The sequence below is a fragment of the Hemicordylus capensis genome, chromosome 1, assembly GCF_027244095.1.
Source record: "Hemicordylus capensis ecotype Gifberg chromosome 1, rHemCap1.1.pri, whole genome shotgun sequence".
In the NCBI taxonomy this organism is placed as follows: domain Eukaryota; kingdom Metazoa; phylum Chordata; class Lepidosauria; order Squamata; family Cordylidae; genus Hemicordylus; species Hemicordylus capensis.
Window position 1 is genome coordinate 68,049,274 of NC_069657.1, and position 26,677 is coordinate 68,075,950.

A 26,677-nucleotide genomic window follows, 5' to 3' on the forward strand; every position below is an offset into this window, starting at 1 on the left:
TTAAATGGATTAAAGTGATAATTAGCATCTTACCAGGGCTGCACAGTGCTGCAAGAGGCTCCTCCAATAAGATGCACAGGAATGGTTGAAGAAAGACTCCCAAAGGCACTCAAGGGCTCCCACGAGCAGTAGATAAGTAGAACTGCATGTGCTGGGACTGTAACTGATGAGGTTCATCACTTTACCTGTATCCCGGCCACTCCAGGGTAGTAATATCTACAAATACTCATGATGTGAGGTTGCGTTCTCAATTGTGAGCACCACAATTGTGAACACCATACCCCTTGCACAGGTATGATGTTTGTTGGTGGGGGCATGGAGACTCAGAACATAGGGATGTCATTTCATGAGCTGAGTATTTATAGGTTCTGCAGCATAGGGGTGGCAAGTCTTATTCATAGCTGATTACAACATTCTTTATGCAGGGATGACCTTGAAAACAGCATCTGGTCACAATACTGGTGCCAGGTTCCTTATGGGTGCCTCCTGGAAGTTAGGGATGTGCTGAATTGGTTTGGGGGTTTGGGACCAACCCCCCCTCAAGTTCCATCCAGACCAGAACCGAACCGCTGCGCAAGTTCACAATTTTTTTTTAAAAAAAAATTATTTATTTATTTATTTATTTTTAATCTTCAGCCCCTTCAGGGAGCTTCCTGTAGGCCGTGTGTGTGTGTGTGTGTGTGTGTGTGTGTGTGTGTGTATGTCTGCGAGGGTTACCCCTTCCCCACCGGCCTCTCACATCACCGCCACAGCCCGTCCGGAGCCTCTTTTCTGGCCCGTTTGGGCCTCCATAGATTGGTGCAGTAGCCATTTTGGAGGCCGCCGCACACGCGCAAATGGCCTCTCATTTTTTAAATGTTTTTTTAATGGCTGCCAAAAAAAATAAAAAATAAAAAGGCTGCCACACATGTGCAAATGGTCTCTGTGAGGCCCTGGGCCATCCAGGACCTCCAATGAAAATGGATGGGCAGGTATTATTTAATACCTGATTGATTGATAATACCTGATGAGCAGGTATTATTTGATGATTGATTGATTAAGTGCCATCAAGTCGGTGTCGACTCTTAGCGACCACATAGATAGATTCTTTCCTGGATGATCTGTCTTCAAATTGGCCTTTAAGGTCTCTCAGTGCTGCATTCATTGCTGTCATAATAGAGTCCATCAACCTTGTTGCTGGTCATCCTCTTCTTCTCTTTCCTTCAACTTTCCCTTCTCAAGGGAGCTGGGTCATTGTATTATGTGTCCGAAGTATGATAGTTTGAACCTTGTCATTTGTGCCTGGAGTGAAAATTTTGGATTGATTTGTTCTATGATCCATTTGTTTGTTTTCCTGGCTGTCCATGGTATCCTCAAAAGTCTTCTCCAGCACCAAAGTTCAAAAGCATCAATGGTATTATTTAATACCTGACATGATGAGGAAAATTACTCAAAACAGTCCCATTGAGATTAGGGCATTGTCCTTTTAATTTCCATGGGACTACTTTGGGTAATTTTCCTCATAGTGTTAGCCAATATTTCTATCTTGATGAATTCAAAATGGCTTACAACGTAAACAAAATATAATAAAATGCAATACAGTCAAAAGCAGTAGTAAAAATCTGGCAATGTTATTAAAACGGAAGAGCAGCAAAACAATAATAATCTAAATCAAATAATCTAAAACAAAAATAATCTAAATCTAAAGGAGAGAAGGCTCACTTAAATATAAAAGTCTTCAGCTTTCATTTCAAGCTAAACAAAGAGGATATAACCTGGAGGTCAGGAGGCAGGGAATTCCTAAGGACTAGGTCTACCACAGAAAAGTCCCACCCGTGTGTCACTGCCAACCATACTTCAGAAGATGGTGGAACGTGCAAGAGAACCTCTCTGCTTGATCTTATGGATGGGGCAGAACTGTGTGGTATGAGATGCAATCATACAAAAGTAGGGTTCTGTGTGGCAACTGGCAAAAAAGATCAAACACTCCTGTACTCCAAATCCAGCCTGCTTAGAATAAATAAATATAAAAAATAATAAAAATTAAAAATGTGGTATCCAACATATATTAAGCATGCTAAAGCCCATTGATTTCAACAGACTTAAGCATGCATAACTCTGTGTTGGAGCGTGGCCAGTAACTGTAAAGTCAAAATCCACTCTGTTTCTTAAGACAGATTAGAGGTTGTAGCAATAAACATCTAACAGACTCTTTCTGTTCTCAGCCAGTACTTACAGATACAGATTGTTTAAGATACAGATTGTCCATCTTGGTAGAATGGACATAATGTTTTAAAACCAATTTTACCAGGTACTGCTTACATTATTTTGCCAGAACGCATGTTCAAGTCTCTTTCACCAATAGTCTTTTCAAGGATAACATTCTGAAGAATTTGTACAGATAGATCTCTGTCCTTTAGAGAACTGGAAACTGAACGTTGCCAGTGGTCATAACGCATTGCACCATTAGAACCACCAAGTATATAGATTCATGCTGAGCGGCCATATTCTATAAAGTCAGTTGATGAAGGATGGCTGCCAAAAACTGAAACGGTTATATTATTGCTGTGTGCTATGCCAGCTGCCCATTGGTTATCTAAATGAAAGAACTTTTTTGGTGTGTGTTTTCCTTAAACTGGTATTGCAGCAAAAATGGGGAAAAATTCCAAGTACAATATATCCTTGAGAGTAGATGCTCAAAGGAACACACTGTACACCTTTATAAAACACATTGAAATAATTAGACTTATTTATCAGTGAACAAATACATATCCCAAGCTGACTTCTATCGTGATTGCCAAGAACATCTGAACTTCAATTTTCCATACCTCAGGCTTACCTTAAATAAAAATGACCATAGAAGGTAATTGCTTCAGCCTGAATTTTGCAGAGTGTACAATAATAGAAGAAGCCAAAAATAAATATTATAGCAATCAAAACAATCATTAATTGGTGGTCTAGCAGGGAGATCACTCATATAATGATCATTTAGATTTAATATTCCAAGTGTCTTTTAGAATGTGTTTGGATTGTTTGAACTCATTAGCATAAATGAAACAATTTTTAAATAAACCTTTAAGAGGTCATTCACACAATCAAAAATGGTATTCAACCCAGGTGTTCAACCCAGTCTCCCAATTTTTGGTTGTGTGTAAGCTATGTAGGAGAAAAACCTAGGTAGAAGTAACTGTGTGGAAGCAAGGTAGGAGGAAACCTGGGTAGTTTTTCCTCCTACCTTGCTTCCACACAATCACTTCTACCCAGGTTTTGGGAGCACAAACGGCTCCCAAACCCGGGTAGAACACAGTGAGATCTTCCACACAACCTTGAGACCACCGCTGGGTGAACTGTGGGGAAGAAAGGAATTCATCTGAATTTGTACCCTCAGCAGACAAGCAGCGGCCACCCTCCCCTCCCCTCTGCCGCACAAGTGGTGGCGTAGTGACCACAGGAGCAGAGAGTAGGAGGACTTCCTGCCTCCCACTTCCCAAGGTGCCCTGGGAAACCAGTGCGATGGCTGTTCTTGTTAGAGCAGCTGCCATGCTCAGTGTGGCAGCTCCTTCCCCCCCCCCCCAGCTGGCTGCTGGAAATGACAGGCTGGTGGGAAGCCGTTTAATCCAGTGGCTATTGCCCAGGCAATCTCTGGCCAAGGTTAAATACTCAGGCTTGGTATAGCAGCACCGGGAATCGGGCTCAATCCCGGCATTTCATACATGCAGCCTAGCCCAGACTAGCCTGGACTAAGAATATAAGAACAGCCCTGCTGGATCAGGCCCAAGGCCCATCTAGTCCAGCATCCCGTTTCACACAGTGACCCACCAGATGCCGCTGGAAGCCACAGGCAGGAGTTGAAGGCATTCCCTCTCTCCTGCTGTTACTCCCCCACAACTGGTACCCAGAGGCACCCTGTCCCCAAGGCTGGAGGTGGCCTAGAACCCTCCAACCCTCCAAGTAGCTGTCAATAGACCTCTCCTCCATGAACTTATCCAAACCCCTCTTAAAGCCTTCCAGGTTGTTGGCTTTTACCACATCTCATGGCAGAGAATTCCACAAGTTGATTATGCGTTGTGTGAAAAAGTACTTCCGTTTGCTGGTCCTAGATTTCCTGGCAATCAGTTTCATGGGATGACCCCTGGTTCTAGTGTTATGGGAGAGGGAGAATTTCTCTCTCCCCACTTTCTCCACACCATGCATGATTTTATAGACCTCTATCATGTCTCCCCACAGTCGTCTTTTTTCTAAACTAAATAGCCCCAGGTGTTGTAGCCTAGCCTCATAAGAAAGGTGCTCTAGGCCCTTGATCATCTTGGTTGCCGTCTTCTGCACCTTTTCCAGTTGTACAATGTTCTTTTTTAGATGTGGTGACCAGAATTGTACACAGTACTCCAAGTGTGGCCGCACCATAGTTTTGTATAAGGGCGTTATAATATTAGCAGTTTTATTTTCAATCCCCTTCCTAATGATCCCTAGCATGGAATTGGCCTTTTTCACAGCTGCCGCATATTGAGTCAACACTTTCAATGAGCTGTCCACTATGACCCCAAGATCCCTCTCTTGGTCAGTCACCGACAGCTCAGATCCCATCAGCATATACTTGAAGTTGGGGTTCTTCGTCCCAATTTGCATCACTTTACACTTGCCAACATTGAACCGCATTTGCCACTTGTGAACAACTTCAGTTTTTGATTGTGTGAATGACCTCTTAGTCTAAAGTTATCTTTTGTAGATTGATCCCAAGAAGCCTTGTTTTAGAATAAAGTTATCAGAAAAATGTAGTTCTAGTAAACTGATATTTTATAAGGAATTATGTAGCAGATGTTTAAAAGATATTCACTTTCAGAATAATTCAGCAGCAATTTCCATGCTTGCAACATCTAGCAAAACTGCTAAGTCATAATGTAACATAATTCTGAATGGACTTCTGAGGAAAAAATAGTGGCCCCCACTGGCAGCTGTGGGGAAGAGCTCTGAAGCTTTGAAATACAAAAAGAAAGGTGAAACAAAGAAGATGGCTTCTAGTCACCCACCAGTAAACCCCCTGAACCTTTTGCAGATTATCACCATCTCCCTTAAATTGCTCCCCCAATTTCACCCCAATTTTGAGTTGGAATTTCTCAAGTGAGTACTTCTGTTTCAGTTCTAGAAAACAACAATTATGTAAATTTATATCACATAATTTAAATTTATGTTACATAAGTATATAATTATGTAAATGGGTACCTGAATTTACTTAATTTCAGTTTCCCTCCCCATTTATTTTTTCTTTTGCATTTTGATTATTATACTTTTGTGACATATTGTGACTACTGGTTTATAAATCCAATAACAAGTAAACAAATATTAGATTGTATAGCATTATTTGAAATTGTAAACCACCTTGAAAGTATTGGCAGAAAGGCAGTATGTAAATATAGGGCAACTTCATACAATTGCCCGGAAATCGGTAAGTTGGGAACCAGAGATTCCTGGTGAGTGTGCACTCCTGGCAGGTATGATGTTTAGACTCACACATCAAACTAGATTCCTGCTCTTCATTACCAATATTTTCCCAACTTCTTCTGCCCAAAATCAAATCTTGGTTACAGAAGTTGGATGGAATTTGGGAGAATCTCAGTAACATGGTGTAGGAATTGGATTTGGGGAATTGGACATGACCGCCAGGAGCATGTACTCACTGGGAAGTTCTGGTTCTTGGTTTATTGACTTTGGGATTATTGTGTGAAGCTGTCCATGGTAATTAAGTTTTTTTAAAAGCATGGAAGCCTACAGGATGCATTCAACAGCATCATCAAGGCTATTCCACAGACTCACTAGAGCCTGAGCATCTTCTGGAAATGCTTCAAGAAGACATGTTCGCACAGTATCCTTTTTTTATTTTTAAAGGTGGTTATTGTTATGCTAATAAGGGGAATTTTTTTAACATCATTTGCATTTTTATATATGATTCTAGCATATGTTTACTTGCCTGAATCTAATTGGAGTGTATTATGCTAGAAATAAAATTTATCTTTGCTTGAAATAAGATTTATCTTTTCCATTGTTGTGGTGAAATAGGGCAAAGCATTTTATTTTTCAAACTGATCTGAGGTTAAATACTGCAGTGCAGGGTGTGCTTGGCTATTTAGTTTTTTCATAGTGTCCAAGTTTGTGCTGCAAGCCAGGGCCTCTGAGGATATAAGGCCAAACAGAACCTCTTGGCCACATGGCAATTTTGGAAGGAATCAGTTATGCTAGATGACTCATGGCACTTGCCTTCTTTGCTACCTCTTCAGTAATAACTACAAATTTCAGCTCCCCCCAAGAGTAGATGTGCAAAATATTTACATGAACAATATTGCCCCCCCCCCGGAAAAGCTGCTCTGAAGTTGCTCAAAGTTTCAAATATTTCATTTTGACTGATCATAATATGGGATATGCATAAAAATATTGTGAATGTTCCAACTTGTCCTAAATGTATATAATAAAGATCTCAGAATAATCAAACAAAATTCAGTCATGAACATTTCTATTTTGATATAGTGGGTACACAAATTAATGTAGAGGTCACAGTCCTTTAGGTATTTGGGTCCCAAGCCATATACAGTATACCTCTTGCCCATGGGAAGAACCTGTGCCTGCCTAGAGCCCACAGTTCATTAGCATCATTCTTAAACGTCAAATGGAAAGTCGCACCCAGCTGCTCCTCGCACCTTCTTCGGCTGCAGAGATCCTGGTAGGCACATAGGGGCAGTGGAGCAAGAGGGCTGCCTTCCCAGCACTGACTACAAGGACACAGTTAGGGGTGGGGAGCATGGCTGGTGCCAACCTGTGTGCCCAGAGGGAGGAATAAGATGGTAGTGGCAACTGGGAGAAATGGTGCCCCAGTGGTTGGGGCAGTGGGGAGAGAAATGGGGGCACCATAGGTGATGGGGTGGGGAGAGAAACAGGACATTGGGGATGTGGGGAGAGAAATGGGGCATTTGGGGTGTTGGGGAGAGAAATGAGATGGCAGGGAGAGAAATGTGGTGGTCTGTTGTTAATGTATTGCTAGAAAGCCTGCACCCATAAGTCCCCATACCCCCTTCTATTCGTAAAAAAAGTGAATAACCCGCGGCTTGTATGTGCAAATATGGTAATCAAAACCAGCAGATTGATTTGGGCCAAGAAATGAACCAGAAGCCAGTGCTACTGTTGTACCAGATGAGACACATAATCCCAATAGCCCGCTCCAGTCAACAGTCTGGCCACAGCATTGTGAACCAGCTGCGGTTTCTGGACATTCTTCAGAGGCAACCCCCATGGAGTACATTGCAGTAATCTAAAAATGATGTTGTGTATTATTGTGGCTAGATTTGCCATTTGCAGGAACATATACAACTGGAGTACCAACCAAAGGGGTGCTCAGCGAACATCCTTCCTCAATTTGTGAGTGTGAAATTGGGGCGGGCAGCACAGCTTACAAGTGTCTTGCTCACACCAACTATGCTTGAACATCATTTTCACACACCTCGCCATCCTGTCCTCACCACACCTTGCCACTCTGGCATGACCCAGGCCATGCATAGGCCCATTGCACAGGTGTGGCGGCCTCCAAAATGGCCACCATGCTGGAGGAAAGGCCTGAATGGGTCAAAGAATGGCTGAATGGGCCAGTTTTGGAAGGCAGGGAGGCTGGCAGGGGGAGGGGGAGCCTCCATGTACCCCCCTGCCTTGGAGAAACCCCCTCCTCCAGAGGGGGGAAGTCAATTTTTAAAATTCATTATTCAGTTTTTTTTAACCGAAAAATGTTTGCGGACTCCCTGAACGGGTTCGGTCTGGGGTTGAGCCAAAGCTTGAGTGGTTTGGCTCAACCCCGAGTCTTCGAACTGAACTGGTTCAACTTTGAACTGGTTCGGTTTCAAACTGGTTTGCACATCCCTAGTAGGCACCATGCCCAGTTCAGTCTCCCACAAGGCTGTATGCCATCACCTGACCTCCCTCCCAGCAAGAGAGGAAAAGCTTTGCCATGGCAGGCACAGCACCCATCATCACGGTCCACATTGTGATGCAGATGTTTCTCAGCACCATGGAGGAGGAAGCAACCCACAGAGCCCAGCAAAGGAGCCACTTACTACAGGTACAGGTGCATTTGGGGCCCACAGGTGCAGCAGCTGCCCAGGTTTGGCTGCAAGCTTCTTGGTCATCTCTAGGAGATCCGAGGTGCTGATTGTGTGCTCCAGGGCAGTCATTGAAACAGCCCAGAGACATGCAGTGGCTCTCTCCTCTGCTTCTCACATCCTGCAAGAAGATTGGATGGGGAAAGGAGAAAGGTGCTGCCAAGCACCTGGAAGTCAATGGAGGATGTGGACATGTGGGATGAAAAGCGATTTTGGAGCAGCTTTAGGATGTCTTGGGCAACCTTCAACTTCCTGGCAAGTGAGATGGAGCCTGTGCTCCACTGGCAGGACACTGATGCGTCACATCATTTCAGTGTGCAAGTGGCTTGCCATAAAAATTTACAACCTGGCCTCCAATGGGAACTAACTGTCCCTGATATTCCAACGGTTTGCAACAGGACATCTACCATCTGCAAGATAGTCAAGTAAGTGGTGGACCTCATGGTGGAAATGTTCCTGGAGGATGTGATCTGCATGGGCGACTCACAGAAGGTGATGTTGGGTTCTAGGAGAAGGGTTTCCCGGGCATCCTTGGCTGTATAGACAGCACACACATGGAGATTTTAGTAACCCCAACCCTGATGTCACAATGAGTACTTCATGTGGAAGCAGTACTGCACCATGACCCTCCAAGGTGTGGTGGACTCGATATGCAAATTCATGAATGTCATCACTGGGGCATTGGGCAGAAGCAAATAACTTGGTTTTCCCTTCCTCTACCCCAAGGGCACTCCCCTGCCCCCCGCCCCCCACATCAACACCGCTCACATCCAGCAAAATGCATAGAGGTTCAAATAATACAGCTCTCCTGCCTGGATGAGGCACTCCCCCCACCCAAGGATGTGCCCCTCTGTTGCCAAGTAAATAGCATGCTATCTCATATTCTGCTGCTGTTTTATTGAGGTGACATAGCTGGGAGTATAGTTTGGAAGGGGTTAAAATTGCCATTGGCCTGAGAAAGCCTGCCGGCAAAGCCAGAGTGAATCGAGCATGATTGACACCCCCCTTTGGAATGGTGGCCAATGGTGGCCACCCAGATGATACGCTGATGCCTTGCACTCAGTCTGGCGATGTGAGAGGACATGGTTGGATGAATGTATGCGATGCAATTCATGGTTCAAAAAGAAACTGCAGGCTCGTCAGCCTCTGGTTTCACATTATGTGGCCACTAATTATTAAACAGTCATCACTTTTCCTTTCTGGTCCTTTGGTCACAAAGTCTTTATCAGACTTTCAAATGGGGATTTGATGCAAGAGGGGACAGAGGCAAGATTACAATTATGCTAAATTGCTATATAGAATGCAATTGCCAGGTGTCTTGAATAGAATACTGTAATACGTATACAAAGCTGCAGAATGAAAAGATCATTATTTCTTAGTTTATCGGTGGGGCTATATACATAAAGGTAGCTACCATCTGCTGATCTAATAATCTGTCACAGTTTCACCTAGGCAGGCTATTCATAGATAAGCATGTTCAGTGTCTGGCGACCTTTATGTGGTTTTCTTTTTCTGTGATTGTTGCTGATACAGTCGTTTGCTATTTTTTACATGAATATATAAGAGCTGCAAGAATCAAATGGTTCACCAAGAAATTATGACAGTAGAAAAAGCCCTCAAATGTAGGGGTACAATATAATAGAATGGCCAGGAAGACTGGGGGTTTATATCACTATAACCTGAAGTGATACAGTAGTTCATCCCACCATCCCATTCTCACCTCAGTTCAGGCTGCTTTTGATATTATTCTGACCAACCAGGCCTAATCATGTGGGTTGGGGGAGCATGGGTTAGGGATGTGCCAAAACACGATTTGGATTTGTGACCATGCAAATGGCCAGCGTGTATGTACAGAGACCATGTGTATACTGGCATCAGGCACAGGGGCAGCTGGGAGATGCCTCACCGGTGCGAAGTTAGTCCTGGGGGAATGCCGGCAGTATGGCAGTGCTCAGAGGAGGAGCAGGTAATTACCTGCTTTCCTCTGCTTTAAAGGGGCTGGGAAAGCCTCATTTTTAAAGGGAGGTACCCCGTGATTCAGCTTCCAAATTGTGTTTCGACATATCCCTAGCATGGGTTTAGGCATCTCACCATCCTATCAGGCACTCTGTCGTGCCACTGCCTAATTGCGGGGAGTGGGGCAGTTGATCTGAACCACCCTTCAACACATGAATTAAGTAGTACTTTTATGTAGATTGAACGACAGTAGGGCGGTCTGTCCACATTCCTCCTCCACATGACAGATAAGGGCTGGTTGGAGTATTGCATGGACTAGCATTCTGCTGCATATGTAGATTCAGCATGAGTGCATGCCTATTAAAACTGAGTTGAATTTGTTCCCATTCTAGATACTTACTGGGGTGATTCATGGTCAGAGTAGTGGTTAGCCTCTGGGAAATATGGCAAATGTAACTGGCAAGCTTGAGAGAGACTGACTGATTGTTTGTCAGCTGCCTGCCTAAACTATGACTTCTTTCCAAATAACCAATGTTGGTTTCTGTCACTGACAGTCTTTCAATAACCCTAACCAAATTTTCATTCAAAGTCTTAAAAATAATGGGAAGAGATTGTGCTTTTCTGATTCCATTAAGCAAATATTATACTTTTCATGACATTCTGAAATCTGAGTTTTTTTGTTTTTTTGAAAAAACAATGGTCTCCCATATAAAACCTGGAATGCAGTACCAGCCTTAATGATGCTCCTAGTGCTTTGGTTTGTCATGAGTGACTCACTACTGTGCATTCCTATTGCTTTCTGTTTTCTCTTGGCTGCATTCTTGTTGGAAACGTATGAATTTGCCATTAGTAACAAAAGCCAAACAAAGCTTTTACCATGTGGTTTTTACATTGGTGGGTCGGCATTGTGGCTTTAAAAGCCTAATAACAGAACTTGTATAATGCTGATTACAATTCATTTGGTGGCACAGAATACTGAGATTTAATAGTGAGACGTTTTAGTGATGACTTATAGTACCCACATGTCTACCATAGACTTCCCAGTCATTTTTAAAACTCTTCTTTTAAAAATAACATTCTTTGTGGGGTAATTTAGCTAAATACCTGTAATTAGGAACTGACATAGATGTTAGTTATATCAATGAGTTGATATAACAGTTAGCATATTCATATGCTCCTAATAATATAAAATCCATGTCAGTTCCTAATCACATATATGCATTATGTTGCATATATACATTGCATTGGCACTGCTGTAATATTCATAAAAGTTTTTTAAAAACCCAAAAACCCTGGTAAGTACAAATGCAGTAATTAAATGGTGCAATGTCTTCTCTCCAGATTTTTTTTAAACCATAAGAGTGCCTCTATCTATTTATACTTTTTGTTTATACTTACTGCGTGAGACCTTATTCAGCTCTAGTGACTACTTAATGTGACTTCTTTATCAAAGTCTTTGTTGGACTGCAGCTTCAGATTATAATTTGATTGAGGGCAGAGACTTGTAAATTTGTATGGACACTCACATAAATGGTAATATTTATCTGGAATCTACCAAAGCTATTGTGAAAGCTGCTAGAGACCAATTCACTGTTATTTATTTCTATTATACCATTTTAAATGGCACCAAGCATTGCACAAAAAATAAGGACTGAAAAATACCCAGTTCCTGACAAAGTTCTCATCATAACCCCACCCACTGCTGACACAATACAAAAGGGAAAAGTGGAAGAGAAGAAGCAATAATTAATGTTTGACACTGTTAGAAATAAGCTCCCTGACAAGCATTGTAGGTCCAAAGCTTTGGTGGGCAAGTAAGATCTACCAAAGGAATTATGTGGAGCTGTGGAAGGAGAGTGGCAAGGGACTATTGAGTACATAGTGAATGAGGGGAAAGCAGGAACCAGAAAATAGTTTTGGAAAACAAATGTGTACATAGTATCTGACACCTGACTAGGGATGGCACTGAGTCATCCCCAGCTGGAATTTGGATGAATTTCCAGATTTTGGTTGGAGGAGACTAATTTTAAGACCAGATGTTTGAATGGCTAATTTCCAATGGATTTGAGTGGAGTCTGTGAAACAGCATGCGATGCAGGTGTAGACTTTGTTTTGCGAGTCCCGAGCAGTGAAATCAACTATGCCATGCCAAAGACCCTTGAAGGCCTCTGAATATGCCTGGATGATGCTAGTGCAGGCTGGGGATGTCCCACAAGGCCCATTTGAGCATGCATGAGGGCCCTGGTCTGGGATGAGGCCACTGATGTCAGCTAATATCTGGGCTGGTGTTTTATGAGGTTGATGATGGCATCCTTCTAGAGTGAGTCCAGGATTTTGAGGCAACGTGGAACCACCAAAATAACCCAAAGTGGAGTTGGGAGGTCCCACTCATCCCTAGATCTGTCACATTTCTTAGCTAAGACGTTGCAATAAATCTTGGAACATTGTCAGAGCAAATAATAAGTGTGTTGTGTTATATCTGAATTTGAAATGTTCACCAAATGTTTGGGAATTCATTGTTATATCATTTTCATGTCATTATATCTTTTCTCTGTCTGTATCCAGCACCTTTAATCTAAAGGGAATGAGGACCCTAAACTGGAGATATGCCTTACTCTTTCCTCTGGTAGTACTGGTATTTGGATTTCATGCACTCTGCTAATGCCCTATCTGAAATCAGTCACTCTATTGAAAGAATAGTTATTCTGTTATAGACAGTGGGAATACTGTATATGGAAATCAGTTTCTATAATATATCTGAATGACAAATTGTTTAAACTTGTCCAGGAAAGATTTGACATATGAAGCTATCTCATACTGAAGTAGCCCATTGGTCCATTTAACTCCATATTGTCACACTCTGGTAGCAGCTCTCCAGCATTTCAGACAGAGGGCTTTCCCAGCCCTACCTGGAGATGTCAAGAATGACCCTGAAACATCTGACTGGCAAAGTATGTACTCCACCACTGAGCTACAGTACCTCCCTTCTACTGAGGGATATTTCCAGGTCACCTTAGGTCATCCCTTAGCTCTGATTAGCTTCTGAAATTTTGATGTGACTGTCCCAAGCTAACTATCACAAATCATTGTGTGCCGTCTGGCTTTGCTTCCCATTGCCCCAGTGAGGGTGCAGCAAGACTGGCATCAATGACTCCCTTTGGGGTCTGGCTGTGCCTCAGAAGTGGTGGGGAGTGGGTTAACTTTCACCCTTGTCCTCCTCCATCTCTCAGTGGGAAAGATGGTCTTGCTCCTCCCCAGGACACTTTCAGACCTGTTAGCCCCTGTCCCTACTGACTTCCTCATCCTTGGCTGCCTGACCCTTAAATAAAGCTCTGCAACCAGGGCAGTCATGTTTCCTTCTCGCTGGCTCCTCTGTCTTCAGCCAGGCTGATCCTGGCCACCCTATGCCTGGCCTTCCGAATAGGAAGCCTTGGAGGGCCTTCCTATTAAATCCCACCCCCATTGCTGATGTCATCACACCAGGCCATGGCAAGGTGGCGGGGGCTACCCGTCACTACCAGGCAACACATTGCTGGGCTGCTCCAGCCCAAACCTGGGCAGTCACCTCCCACTTCTCTTTGTTCTTGCCTGGGGGAAGAGCCGAACTGGCTGCCATGGAGGCTGGGGATTCCTTGGCACTCTCTTTCATCGCCACATGGCAGGGTTTGTGGCTCGCTCCATCAGGCAACCGAGGGGAAGCCCAACAGTACCATACTTTCCATAGCCTTTGAAAAGAGAGGGGGAGGGAATTATGAATGGGCATTACTGTTCTTGAATTGAACTGCAGCTGAGCACTCTAGACTCTAAAGGAACGTTTCATAATAACATGAGTTGGACTTAGCAATGATGGCTCGGCATGTCAGATAACTTGCTCCTGAGGTCACCACTGATGAGATTAGCCTGTCATGCCTGGTGTTGAGCTGTAAATGTCTGGATTTTGCTTCCACTGGCAGTGGCTCCAGAGACAGAAGGAAAAACAGCTAATAAATTTTCTAACATTTCTCAGAGCAGCTTTTTGGCTGAGTTTTCAACTAACACTGTTTAAAGGCTTCTGCACGATGTAAATGTAATAGGCAGCAACAATGGCATGAAATATGTGGTGGAATCAAAGGTAATCTCCGACATACACTAATGCCTTTTATCAACAATACATATTCATATTTAATTGTCACTAAAACATACAAAGCTATGCTGAACAGGGAAGGATCCTATGGCCAGGTACATGTTGCTTTACTTTGGGTTGAAGCTTTAATTTTTCATTTTTTAGATTTTCCTTTGGAAAATATACGACTAACACAAGCAAGGCCAACCTATTGCTGGGTATAAGGTTATACAACGCCACACTGAGAAATTTCATTTGTCTTAAAGAAACTAGATTAACTTCCCTTGACACTTCACAGATGTTTCACTCTGAATGAGATTTCAGTGTCAATAAATAACTTTACTAAATTGCCATGCAAATAAGGAGAATGTTGCTTTCAGTTTTGCCAAGAAAAGAAGGAAGCTATAACAGAAGATTTACTTATTGAGTTGGATCCAGAGACATTTGAGGAGACTCAGGCATCAGGCTTTCTGGGCCCCGCTCCTCACTGCAGTACCTTGCACCCACCAGTCTGCTTTTGAGAATTGAGGGCCCTCCAAAACAGTGTGACAAGGAGTACAGGGGCTGCAGCAGCCAGGAGGAAGAAGGGGAAATCTTGGAGTAATCTTAAGTGAGTGTAAATGCCTTTTCCACTCACACCAAGGCACCTTTGGATCCAGCCCATTGGATCAAGTAATTCTGGGTTCATTTGCATTGCTTTTTATCAGAAGAACAGTTGGAACTAGAATTCTACCATTGGGTTTCATTTTATAAATATGTTTGGCATCCCGTCACATAATGAAATTGTATGGAATGAACGCATGTAGGGGGAGTCTATGAGCAGATCATGCAGAAGGGCAATTAGCATGACCTTTGCAAAAATAAATCCTGCCTTACTAACCTCTTAGAGTTTATTGATAGTGTCAACAGGTATGTGGATATTGATACTGTGTACTTGGATAAAGAAAAATAGACAAAGTACCTCATCAAAAGTAGGGATGTGCATAAAATGACTTTTGCGATGTGGTTCAAGTTCAAATTGAATCAGCCTGATTCTATCTGAACATGAATCTGCTGCCTTTGAATCAGGGTAGATTCAATTTGGATTCAATTGGATTCAAATTTGATTCACTTTGATCTGAATTTATTCAAATTTGATTTTAATGGGCTAGGGGGCAGCAAGGTGGGTTGGGTGACAGGGCACCATGGGTACTGCCTACAACCCAAACTGCAAAGTGATTGGGCAATTGGTTGATTTTTAAGGAATTTTTAAAATTTTAATTTTCTGCCATAGGGAATAATGGGGATTGAATGTGGCCCCATTATTTCCCATGGGTAGCTCCTAGGTGCTCAAAAGAGGGTTTGGGGGTAGAGCACTATGAATACCAACTACCACCCAAGCTGCAAGGCAGTGGGACACCCTGGTGATTTTTAGGGAATTTTTATGTATTTTAAAATCTCTGGTGATAACTAATGTTTTCTCATAATGAATCCCTATGAAGAAGCAATGTAACATCTGAGAATCTAATGTGTTTAGACTCTTGGATGTTACATTACTTCTATGTAGGGATTAATTATGAGAAAAGGTTAACTAACATCAGATCATCTAAAATATATAAAAAATTCCCAAATAATCACCCATGTACCCCACATGCTTGTGGCTTGGGTGGTAGTTGGCACCCATACTGCCCTACCCCCTAACAACTCTGGAGTATCTAGGCACTTCCCACGGGGAATAATTGGGCTGCTTCAAATCCCCATTATTCCCTATGGCAGAAAAATTCAAAATAACTTAAAACTAAAAAAATTTCTAAACCAGAGCAGCAGAGAAGCTCAGAAGGACATGATGAAATGGCAATGACAATGACTAAGGGAAACTCAAATCTCAAATCAATTCTGGGGAGATTCGATTCTAGTTCTATTTTGGCCAGGGGTGCCAGGGCAGGTTCGTTCTGAGGTTGAATCCCTTGAATCGACCAGACTGAAGTCTAATCAATTTGATCTTGAAATGATCCATAATCAAAAGTTCTTGAATAAACCAATCAGTTATGGGATAAGAAGATGTTTCATTTCATGGACTGATAACTGGTTTTAGAACAAGAAAGAGAGCAGAGATAAATGGACATTTTTCAGAATGAGGGAAGTAAGATGTGGTGACCCCACAGGAGATGTGCTGGGATCAGTACTTTTTCATAAACTATCTGAATTTATGGGTAAGCAGTAAGGTGGCCAAGCTTGCAGACTACTGTATTTACCAAACTATTTTATTTACTAGAATCCAAGACTAGGGGCCCATTTGGACAATATGGGTTATTAGGCTGTGTGTGTGTGTGTGTGTGTGTGTGTGTGTGTGTGTGTGTGTGTGTGTGGCGGGGGTTCAGTAAAATGAGACAGGGGGTGCTTTATAACCTTTATGTGTGTCTCCAAAGTTTGGGGAAGTAGCACAGGTTTCTTCCTTTCCTTCTTTCTTTGAAATGTGAGAATGTGAAGTAGCTGCTCTTGATGGAAACTTTACTGACAATGGAAAAAAAAGAGTTTGCTTCTTTGTAGCTGCACAGATGGCAGTTGATCTTTTTGCCAGTTGTGACTCATCTATCTATATAGTGTTGGGACTGCCAGATGATTACTCTTTGTTAAGCTGTTTGCTTGCTCAGAGATTATCCATGGTTATATTACTCAATGGTCTGGTCAGGGACTGGGCAAAAGTAATATATTGATTTATGGATTGCTATAATGTATATCCTTCCTTTCTAAAAATGTAATCAAGGCCGTTCATACATACCTGAAGCAACAAATCAAACATCCATGATGGCTGGAGGTGAAGCACAGGAAAATAGTTTACAAATACAACAAATATTTATATACTGCTTTTCAACAAAAGTTCCCAAAGCAGTTTGCATAGATATAAATAAATAAATAAAACTAGCTTAACCCGCACAGAACATCTGAATGCTAGTACTTGATTGCTCCTCAAACCCCCTGCTACAGCCCCCCTCACCTCAGAGATATCTCTACCCTCATCTGAGCCGCACTTCTGCTTCTCCTCCACCATCCGGGAGCTTCCATCCCCCTCAACCCTCTTGGTCACTCCCCCATCCCTTTACTCCATTCCCTTCACCCCTCTTGGTTGGGGCTGCAGTGTTGCTGGCACCTATTGGCCAAGATGTTCCTCCCCAGAGGAGCAGCAGCAGTGGTTGACCAGCCCCTTCCTCACTGCCGCCACTGCCATGACCAATCCTCTCAGGCTGCTGACAGGCCTGGACCTGTCCCTTGCACCCCCTGCCTCCCTCCATCAATGGCCTCAGTAGCCCCAAACAGCAGCACTGGGCCCTTCCTTGTTGCCGCCAGCACCATGGCTGCTTGTTCTGCTCAGGCCATTGACAGACCTGGGCCCATCCCTCACCCTTCCTTCTTTCTCTCTTTCCCTCCCTTCTTTCTCTCTCTTTCTCTCTCCTCCACTTGCTCTTCCCCTCTGTTTTCCATGCGCACCTCCCTCCCTCCCTCCCTCTCTTCCTGAGTTAACAGATTTTGTTAATCTTGTTTCCTCATCTAATTCACATAATGGCAGCCTTCTCCTGAAGGGGCTCTTTCTTCCCTCATGACCCCTCTCTTTGCAGACCCCTGCCCACTATCCTTTTATATATATAGATTCCTCTTCTCTACAATCAAGAACATCTTCTGACCAGTAACAGTTGCATTCCAACTGACCTTAACCGTCACAGGCTCCTCCTCCCTATCTGCATATAGAATCCTCACTGCTCAGTCACTATGGTGCCACAGACTCCTCCTCCCCTTTTGCATGTGGAATCCGCACTGCCCAGTTACCATGGTGCTTCTGCTCTCACAGGCTCCTCCTCCCTATCTGCATATGGAATCCCCACTGTCCAATCACCACGGTGCTTCTGCTTGCAAACTCTTGTGAGAGCTGCCACGCAAAGAATTAGCTGTGGGTATGCCTTAGTGAATTATATATATAGATGAATCCCTGTCCCCAGGGCTCACAATCTAAGAAAGAAAGAAAGAAAGAAAGAAAGAAAGAAAGAAAGAAAGAAAGAAAGAAAGAAAGAACCGGCAACAGCCAGAATGAACGTCTATAGAGAACGACAGAGAGTTGAGATTTGGTTGAAGGTGAAGCACCTTAGGGGGCAGGGGCTCTCTTTTGGAATCTGATGTAGAACAAAGCCTTGTTGCCTGCCAATAACATGTGCTTGTTGTATGTGTATTGCTTAGGTATTTGTATGTGTCAATAAAAGAAATATTACGAAGACACTGTAAATCTGCAGTGTGCTCTTGCCCAGAGAAACCTTGTTGTATTGTCCCTGGAACTTCTCACCATTCAAGGAAATGCTGAGTACATAATTAGATACCAGGGTTTCCCTAAACAAGACTTGATTTGACCACTGTATGAACTGGAGTTGTAAAGAACTTCCCCTTTCCACTGAATATTGAGTCTGAAGTGAGGGATGGCAGTGGGATGGAGAGACAGAGGGGGAGAGAGGGCCCTAAATAGGCACTGGGCTTTTAGATTTGTACAGCAAAAATTATGTTGCAGTTTCAGAATCGCAATATCGTGGGGGAGGGGAGAAGAGGCTGTCTTTTCTGGTGACTGAAAAATTCATCTTTGCGAGACAGAAGCCGTTCCAGCTATAAGTCTGTGTTTTCGGCTTGAGGCATCCTCACTGACGGACTATACAAAGGTCCTCTGTGTCAAGGCTAGCTGCTATACGATACTCCCAGACATACCTTTCTTACCCACATGACACGTTTGCCATACCAAGCACTGAAAGGCTGTATATTTCTCTTTCCTGTTATTTCAATTCCAAACAAAATCCAAACTTTTAGAAGTGCGGCGAGATGTTTACCGAAGATTTGAACCTGAGAGGGCAGGCTGTTGTGGGCTCCCATGCAAGAAACCTGGGCCTTGTCTGTTTCCATTCATTCAGAATTGCTTTTGGAACATACAAGTCCTACTCTCAGACAGGGCAAAGGGCAGCAGACTCTGTACTAGGTAGTGACCTGAAGTAGCTTCTGTAAATTGGTATAAAGGAAACAGACAACAAGGCAAGTTGATTCTGACCCTAAACAAACTTACTTAGAAGCAGATCTCACTGAAATCAGTGAACAGTTGCTTCAGGCAACTTCAGGGACTGGTTGATGGTGGGAAAACTCTAGGGAAAGGGTTACATTTCCATCCCTGGATGCTGATCTCACATCACAGGTGTGATGTGGCCCACAGGGGCCCACAGTTGTGCAGGTGTGTGGATGTGAATATGAGGGTGGTGTGAGTGTGTGTGAGAGAGTCCAAAACAGCTTGTCTTGGTGCTGCAAACAGCACCCTTTCATGTGATTTGGAGTTGCAGGTTTGCAACCTCCATCTTGGATACTTGAGCTCACGGGATCATGAACTCTGCCTATGCCCAGATCTGGCAAACTAAGCAATTTGGTTACTTAGCACAAGCAAACATGGGGCAACATTGCCCAAGCTCAGAATAACAAACAACTGTAAGGAGGTCCCTTCTCCCTCGCCCCCACCATGGCTTCTCTTTTAAAATTTTGTATTAGAGATTATTTTTTATGTTGGTTTATTATGCTTTCATATGTGTGTTATGACCTGTGGTTACAACAATAAACTTATTCTCTTACAACTCCATGGACTCCAGTTCAGCTGCATGTTGTTTTAAGCATCAGCCTCATCCTTTCCATTCTGTACATTATTCCTTTGCTTTCAAGTTTCTTTGGGTCCCTCCCCTCTGATGCCTCAGGGTCTCTCCTTCTAGTTGCCAGGCTCACATATGGCACCAAAATCGAGAAACACGGCAGCAGTATTATTATTATTTATTTATTTATTCGATTTCTATACCGCCCTTCCAAAATTGGCTCAGGGCGGTTTACACAGAGAAATAATAAATAAATAAGATGGCTCCCTGTCCCCAGGGGGCTCACATTCTAAAAACAAAAAACAAAATAGACACCAGCAACAGTCACTGGAAGTACTCTGCTGGGGGTGGATAGGGCCCCTGCTAAATAAAGAAAATCACCATGGTAAAAGGTGCCTCTTTGCCCAGTTAGCAAGAGTGCTTGCTTTGCGGCAAGGAATCTGGGTTCTGACTAGTCTCCTCAAGAGGCAGAACAGGATTCCTCAGGAGTAGGGTCTCTTTGTTGCTGATCACTAGCATGGGGTGGGGCTCCTTCCAAATGCTACTTCAGACACTTCTTCCAGCAGGTTTCTTGCTGGCAACAACGGCTCACTAAGGGATCTTCTTGCTGAGCCCTTCTGCCAACTTCAGGCCAAGGCTTGCATGCTTCTGATAAGGCTTAATTTGTCTTGCACTATTTCCCTGAGCCTAGAACTCTGCAGGGACTGCACCCTGCAGGACTGTGTCCTGGATTTCCTCCTGCTTGCTACTCCCAAGGAATGCTTTGCTTACCAACTGAGATCACTGCCCTGTCCACTCCTAGGTGAGCCTCTGTGCATGCCAAACGTGACAGAAGGTCAGCCAACAACAGCTGCAACAAATCTAAGCATTTTTTTAAAAGATACCTGGATGAAATGAAGTTTGTAGTGGGACTTCCCAGCTCTTTTTCTTAATTATAATTCAGTAGTCTTCTAGTGTGTCCATGATAATATACTTTTGCCATGTCACAAAAGCTCAAAATAGGCTTTCATTGTGTCAGGCAATATACACATACAAGTGTTCACACAACTACAATGGTTTGACCAGGATTGCCTGAAAATTCTGGGTTCTCACAACCTGCTCCGCAGGGTTCAGTGATCGTTAGTTAGTTATTTTTATTTATAGTCAATGAACAAACAAAACAGCACCTGAACAGTAAGTACATAATTAGAAATCTAAAACCAAATAAAATAAATTTAAACTCCAGTTTGCAAGCATCTTATTTTACACACCACGGCACAAAACCATGCAATTCTGTAAGTAGTCTCCTCTTGGCGATCCGCTAGAAAGAAAGCAGCATGATAATCATCAGAAAGCCCAGAACAATTTTTCATATAAGACTCAATCCAAATGGAATGAACTGATTTATAAAAGGAACAATGAAGCAAAACATGAGCTATTGACTCAACTGCGCCTACACCACAAGGGCAGAGGTGATTCCTTAGAGGGACCAGGCTCAGAGATCCTTGTTAACTCTTTAATCACAATCACCATGATTGTGTGAATGAAGCCACAATAAAAGCGCATACATCAAAGATCTTAGACACTATTAAATAGTTATGAGGCTGATTAATTGCTGCCATATTTGGAACAGTTAACAGCCAGTACTGCAGAAGTGTAAACAGAAGTGTAGTTAATGAATGAGCCCTTTCAGACAGTGAGGCTATTCACACGATGGGAGAAATTCGGGCTAGCGGAGGCTAGCCCGATTTTCTCCAATCATGAGAACCACTGGACTCAGCTGCAAGCCCGGTGGTTCTTAAGCGGGTAACCCGCTAAACTACCCCTGCCCTTAAACCAGGTTTGCGGAGTGAGCGCTCCGCAAACATGTTTTTTAAATTGCTGTGGCGTGGCTCCATGCTGTGGCAACTCATGAGGAGACCTCCAACCAGGAGGCTGAAAAGCAGCCTCCCAGCTCGAGGGGTCTCTCCAACATGCCCTGTGCGCTTGCGCAGGGCATGCTGGCGCTTCTAGGGGCCACATGGCCCTAGAACTCCCAAGCCCCCGCCGGCTCCGTGACGGAGCCAGCAGTCATGTGGGCAGCCGCTGTGGCCACCCAGAGCAGACTGACTGCTCGTCTGTGGGAAGAGCAGGCTAAGCCCTCTCTCCCCGCTAACCCTCTCCAGGTGGCTTTAAAAAAGCCAAATTCTGGCTTACAGCCCATTTGACCCACGAGTATACCCCTTAGGTTCTGGTAACTCTGGTGTGAAACTGACACTGTGGGTTGATGAACCTGAAGTTAATCCTCGAACCCAGGAATCGTCTTGCAGATGACCTTCCAACCCATATTGGGCAACCTCCGGTTTCAGGGCAGAGGATCTCCTACCTCTTCCTGGTCTGCCAAGGCCAAATCCCAGCAAACTCTGTAGTGCTTGCATCGCCACAATCTTCGTGGGTGTGTCCAGCACGATTGTGCCATTTCAGCACGGACCACCACCTCAGCAGGGAAAGGGCATTTAAACAGAGGGAGCAGTCTTTGGAAGAAGGGGCATCATCACACATTATTATTGATCCAGCCCGATGTACCCCAAGACACTTCTTCTCATGAGTAATGCCACAATGCGCATGCTCACACCCGAGGGAAAGGGGTTTAATTATCCCATCTAATTTGTACCAAAAATAGAGCAGAGCCACTCAAGAATTCCTGGGGCTGCCTTTCAACCCAGAAACCACGTATCATTCCCCTGGCATGTGTTATCTTTGTTGGGAAACTACCCAATTGCCCAGTTTATGGTGCCACCGGGACTCCATGTGCTTGTGCAAATACTACCATCACTGGGTTTGTGGAGACCTCTCCACAAAGTGCCCATCTTGTCACCCCATTCCCTTTTTCTGCAGATTGCCAAAGGGGGGAACATGAGACACAATAGGAAGCAGGCATCCCCCAATGTGGCTTTCCCCTTTGACATAGTTTGAAGCTTGGGATGCAGCAATGCAATGTCCCTGTTGCTGGCCAATGGCTAGAGGAGTGCGGAGACATTGGGGAGTGAGGCAAGTACTCAGAGAGGCAGGCAGTGAGAAGCATGGTGGGCACAGAGCTGACACATTTCTGGACTAGTCTGAGCTACCCTTTCTATCGTTTTGGCAGCAGTCATTGCACCAAACCCAGGTTACGGTGGCAGCAGAGTTTGGATGACACAATGGGGCTATTCTCACAATCAGGCAAAAGTGGGCTAGGGGAGCCTAGCCCGATTTTGCCTGATCGTGTAAACCACCGGGCTCGCAGGCAAGCCTGGTGGCTTACAAGCGGCTAGCCCACTTTAGTAGCCCTCCCCAAAGCCCGGGTTTGCAGAGCGAGCGCTCCGCAAACCCGGGCTTCCCGATCATGAGTAGTCGCGGTGTGGCTCTGCAGCATGGCTACTCGTGAGTAGACCCCTGGAGGGGTGGCAAAAAGCCACCTCCCGGCTCTGGGTGTCTCCCCAGTATGCCCTGCGTGGCCCCCAAGCTCCCCAGCCCCTGCTGGCTCTGTCATGGAGCTGGCAATCGTGTGGGTGGCCGATCTGGCCGCCCAGGGCTCCCGCTCTCCCCACTCAGCTCCTGAAACCGGGTCTCACTGATAGTGAGACCTGGCTCAATGACTCCTTCAAACCTCAGGGTGAAGCAGTGAAACTCACTACAAACGGAAGGTTCAGATTATGGTTTCAGCTCAAAAACCTCAGGTTGGTTTCATGCATTTGGACAACCATGAAATTGAACCTCTGTCTTGTTTGCCTCCGGTTTGGCATTATATGTGAAGGTGGCCAATAACTTCACTGAGTACCAGTCATCACTTCTAAATGTGCAGTGTGATTTTACATACATTTTGTGTGAATGAAGATGAAGTTATCTTTGGCTGTACTTTCAAAAACAATGTGTAAAAGAGAGTGGTTAACATGAGGAAAGTTACTCAAAGTAGTCCCATTGAAATTAAAAAGACAAGTAGGCATTGTGTAAGTTGTCCTTTTAATTCCAAGGGTGCTATGATATGCAGTCTAACAGAGCTGTAAGACTCCTCACGGAGCTGCAGAGAAGCTGCAAGATAAGCCCCAACACTTTTAAAACCTGGTGGCTGTGGAAGCAGCATTATCACATTTATTCCCATCTATGACAGTGGGGATAAATATGGTAATGTATCTTCTGCAGCTTCTGGGTTTTAAAAGCATCAGGGCTTATCTTGCGGCTTCACTGCATCCCCACACAAAGCCTTATGAATCTGGAAGACTGCACATCATGGCAGCCAATCGGAATATTTTGAGTAATTTTCCTCATCATATCAGCCAATGTTTGTTTTGATGATGAAATGAAAATAAAGTCAACACAGACCCTAGGTTATCAAATGTAGAAAGAGTAAAGCCCTCCTTATTTCAATAAGCTGATTATTATCCTTTTTGCAGTAATGGGATAAAACACACTAACCTAGAATACAATAAGGCGGGTCTCACGATCGGTGAGACCCGCCACAAGAGGGTTTGCAGGGAGAGTGGGCTTAGGCTGCTCTTCCCGCAGATCATCCCTGCTGCAATCCTGGGTGGCCGGATCAGCTGCCCACACGACTGCCAGCTCCATCATGGAGCCGGCGGGGGCTGCGGTGATTGGGAATCGGGGGCCGCATGGCCCCCGGAAGTTCTAGCATGCTCTGTGTGAGCGTGCAGAGCATGCTGGAGAGACCCCCGAGCTGGGAGGCTGCTTTTTAGCCTCTTGGTTGGGGGGTCTCCTTGTGAGTTGCCGTGGCATGGAGGTGCATTGTGGCAACACATGAACTGAAAGCCCGGGTTAGTGGAGCACATGCTCCACTAATCTGGGCTTAGGGGAGGGGTAGTTAAGTGGGTGACCCACGTAGGAGAAGTGGTTCTTACAGTCTGGCAAAATCGGGCTAGGCTCTCTTAGCCCGATTTTGGCAGACCGTGATAATAGCCTCAGTAAGTTTGTTCACATGGCTGTTAAGCGGGTAGGACAAGTGTTCTGTTGTTCACCTTTGGGAGCATGCTCCCTGTTTTCTTTCATGTCAAAAGATAGGTTGGAGGAGGGGAAAGTGGTTGTTTGGGTAGTTGGTGCATGCTTCATTGACATTTCCTTCTACCTGGGAAATATACTGGGTAGGATGAGGCTGCCCGAGCCTATGCCTGCCTCCCACACCATCACTTCTACCTCCTCCAATCTAGCTTTTAATTCACACATGACCAAAAATCAGGAGTGCGCACAGCTCCCTAAGCTCGATAGGATGCTTGTATTACTACTTAATGGTCATGCGAAAAAAACTAGCAAGTACCATTGGTTGCCAATTCTATTGAAATGTCTCCTAAAGGAGGTTTAAAATTAATCACTTAATTTGGCCATGTCAGTGAACCCCATGGAGGACACAATTGTGGAACTAATGTCTTGGCCTCAATTCTAGGTATATTATGAGGAAACAAGTTCCATGAAAGCGCTATAACATAATTTCAGGCAATAAATTTAGCTTCAGGGTATAACTGTTGGTCTAGCACAACTGAATCTTTAAAAATGTCTTTTCTCATTTGCAGTTATTTTCACCTTTTAATAACATTGGCATCTGTGAGCCTCCTCTTTCAAAAAGAATCATAATAGTGAGTTTCTCAATGATGTATGCTAAGGTATGTGCATAATGTTTACTAGAAAGGGCATCTTTTTTCCTGAAAGAAAATCTAATATTCTTCCATTAATATTAAATACAATATAATGATGTAATTTGAATCAAACTGTTTATGTACCCTCAGGAAGAACTCCCAGGTTATCTGTTTCCATTCTGTATTCTGGCTATGGCTGAGAAAGGTCACATTTGAAAATCCTGTTTATGGAGAGTCACAGGAAATGTAGGCATGGAAAATCATGTGTCATTGATAACTGGCACCAAGTTGCTAAATATTTGTCGTGGCAAATCTACCACCCCCCGCATAGTAACATTGTGGCTTGATGGTCTGCTCCTTCCCAAGATCCTGTGCCGGTTGACATGTTGTCAACTGGTTTAGCAGTCTTTCACCTCAGAAATGGAAAACATTTATATAGCAGGAAGAAATGGGATGAGAATGGCTACATTTTTATGTATCCTCGTATAAAAACAATAATCACATCATATTTTCCAACCATGAAGAAACACTTCCTTCTAGGACCACTTATCATTTTAATGTTACATGCTGTTCCACTGTGGTTACTTCAGCACAGGTCCCTAACCCACGCTGTTCCTTTAGATGCATATATTCAAATGGCAATAATTTTTTTTTAGACTGGGCATTAGGAATAGCATGGTAGTGCACTAAGCACATTGCTTGGGGTGGGCTACTCTCCATCACAGGAGGTGTGCTTAGGAGCAGGTTAGATATGTTTAAGTGTATTAAATCCCTGAAATTGGATGGCTGACTGAAAACCAAAATCTATTTGAAGTAAGAGAGGAGGCCTCATTCATGTGTACTGAGAAGCAGTTCCAAGCATAAAGTGCATCAGGGGCAGAGTTATCTGACAGCAGATATTTAAGCAGTAGCCACTGTCCATGTGTGACTGGTTCAAGGGCAAAGCTAGTGCCCAGGGGTTCAGCCCTTCTAGTACACAGCCCCCTTGTTGTGTGTGCATGGTCCTGCTCATCCTTGCGTACACTGCCATTCCATCATCTGCCTCTGAGCACACCCACCCACCACCGCCACTTGCCATGCAGTGCCTCTCACATGCAACACCTGTCCATCTCCTACCCATTGTCCTGCCACTGCTTGTCAGCCCTTCCTCCTTCTGGCTCCTGGGCTGGAAGAAGGAAAGGATGGTGGGAAGGTGGAGGTTGTGGCAGGTAGGAGTATTTGCACACCTAGGTGATTTTGGCACCCAGACTGCCCCCACAGTGGCCGGGGGTGTGTGAGCCGAACAGG

The 26,677-nt window shown here is 44.1% G+C and overlaps 1 long non-coding RNA gene across 1 annotated transcript in view; it reads left to right on the forward strand.

Annotated features, from left to right (window-relative positions):
• LOC128340762 (uncharacterized) overlaps positions 1-26,677 on the forward strand; it is a 53,863-nt gene that overhangs the window by 13,746 nt on the left and 13,440 nt on the right. Inside the window, exons 2-3 of the long non-coding RNA XR_008313936.1 lie at positions 25,328-25,417; positions 25,541-25,636. This is a non-coding gene — a long non-coding RNA (uncharacterized LOC128340762). The remainder of the gene's footprint in view (positions 1-25,327; positions 25,418-25,540; positions 25,637-26,677) is intronic.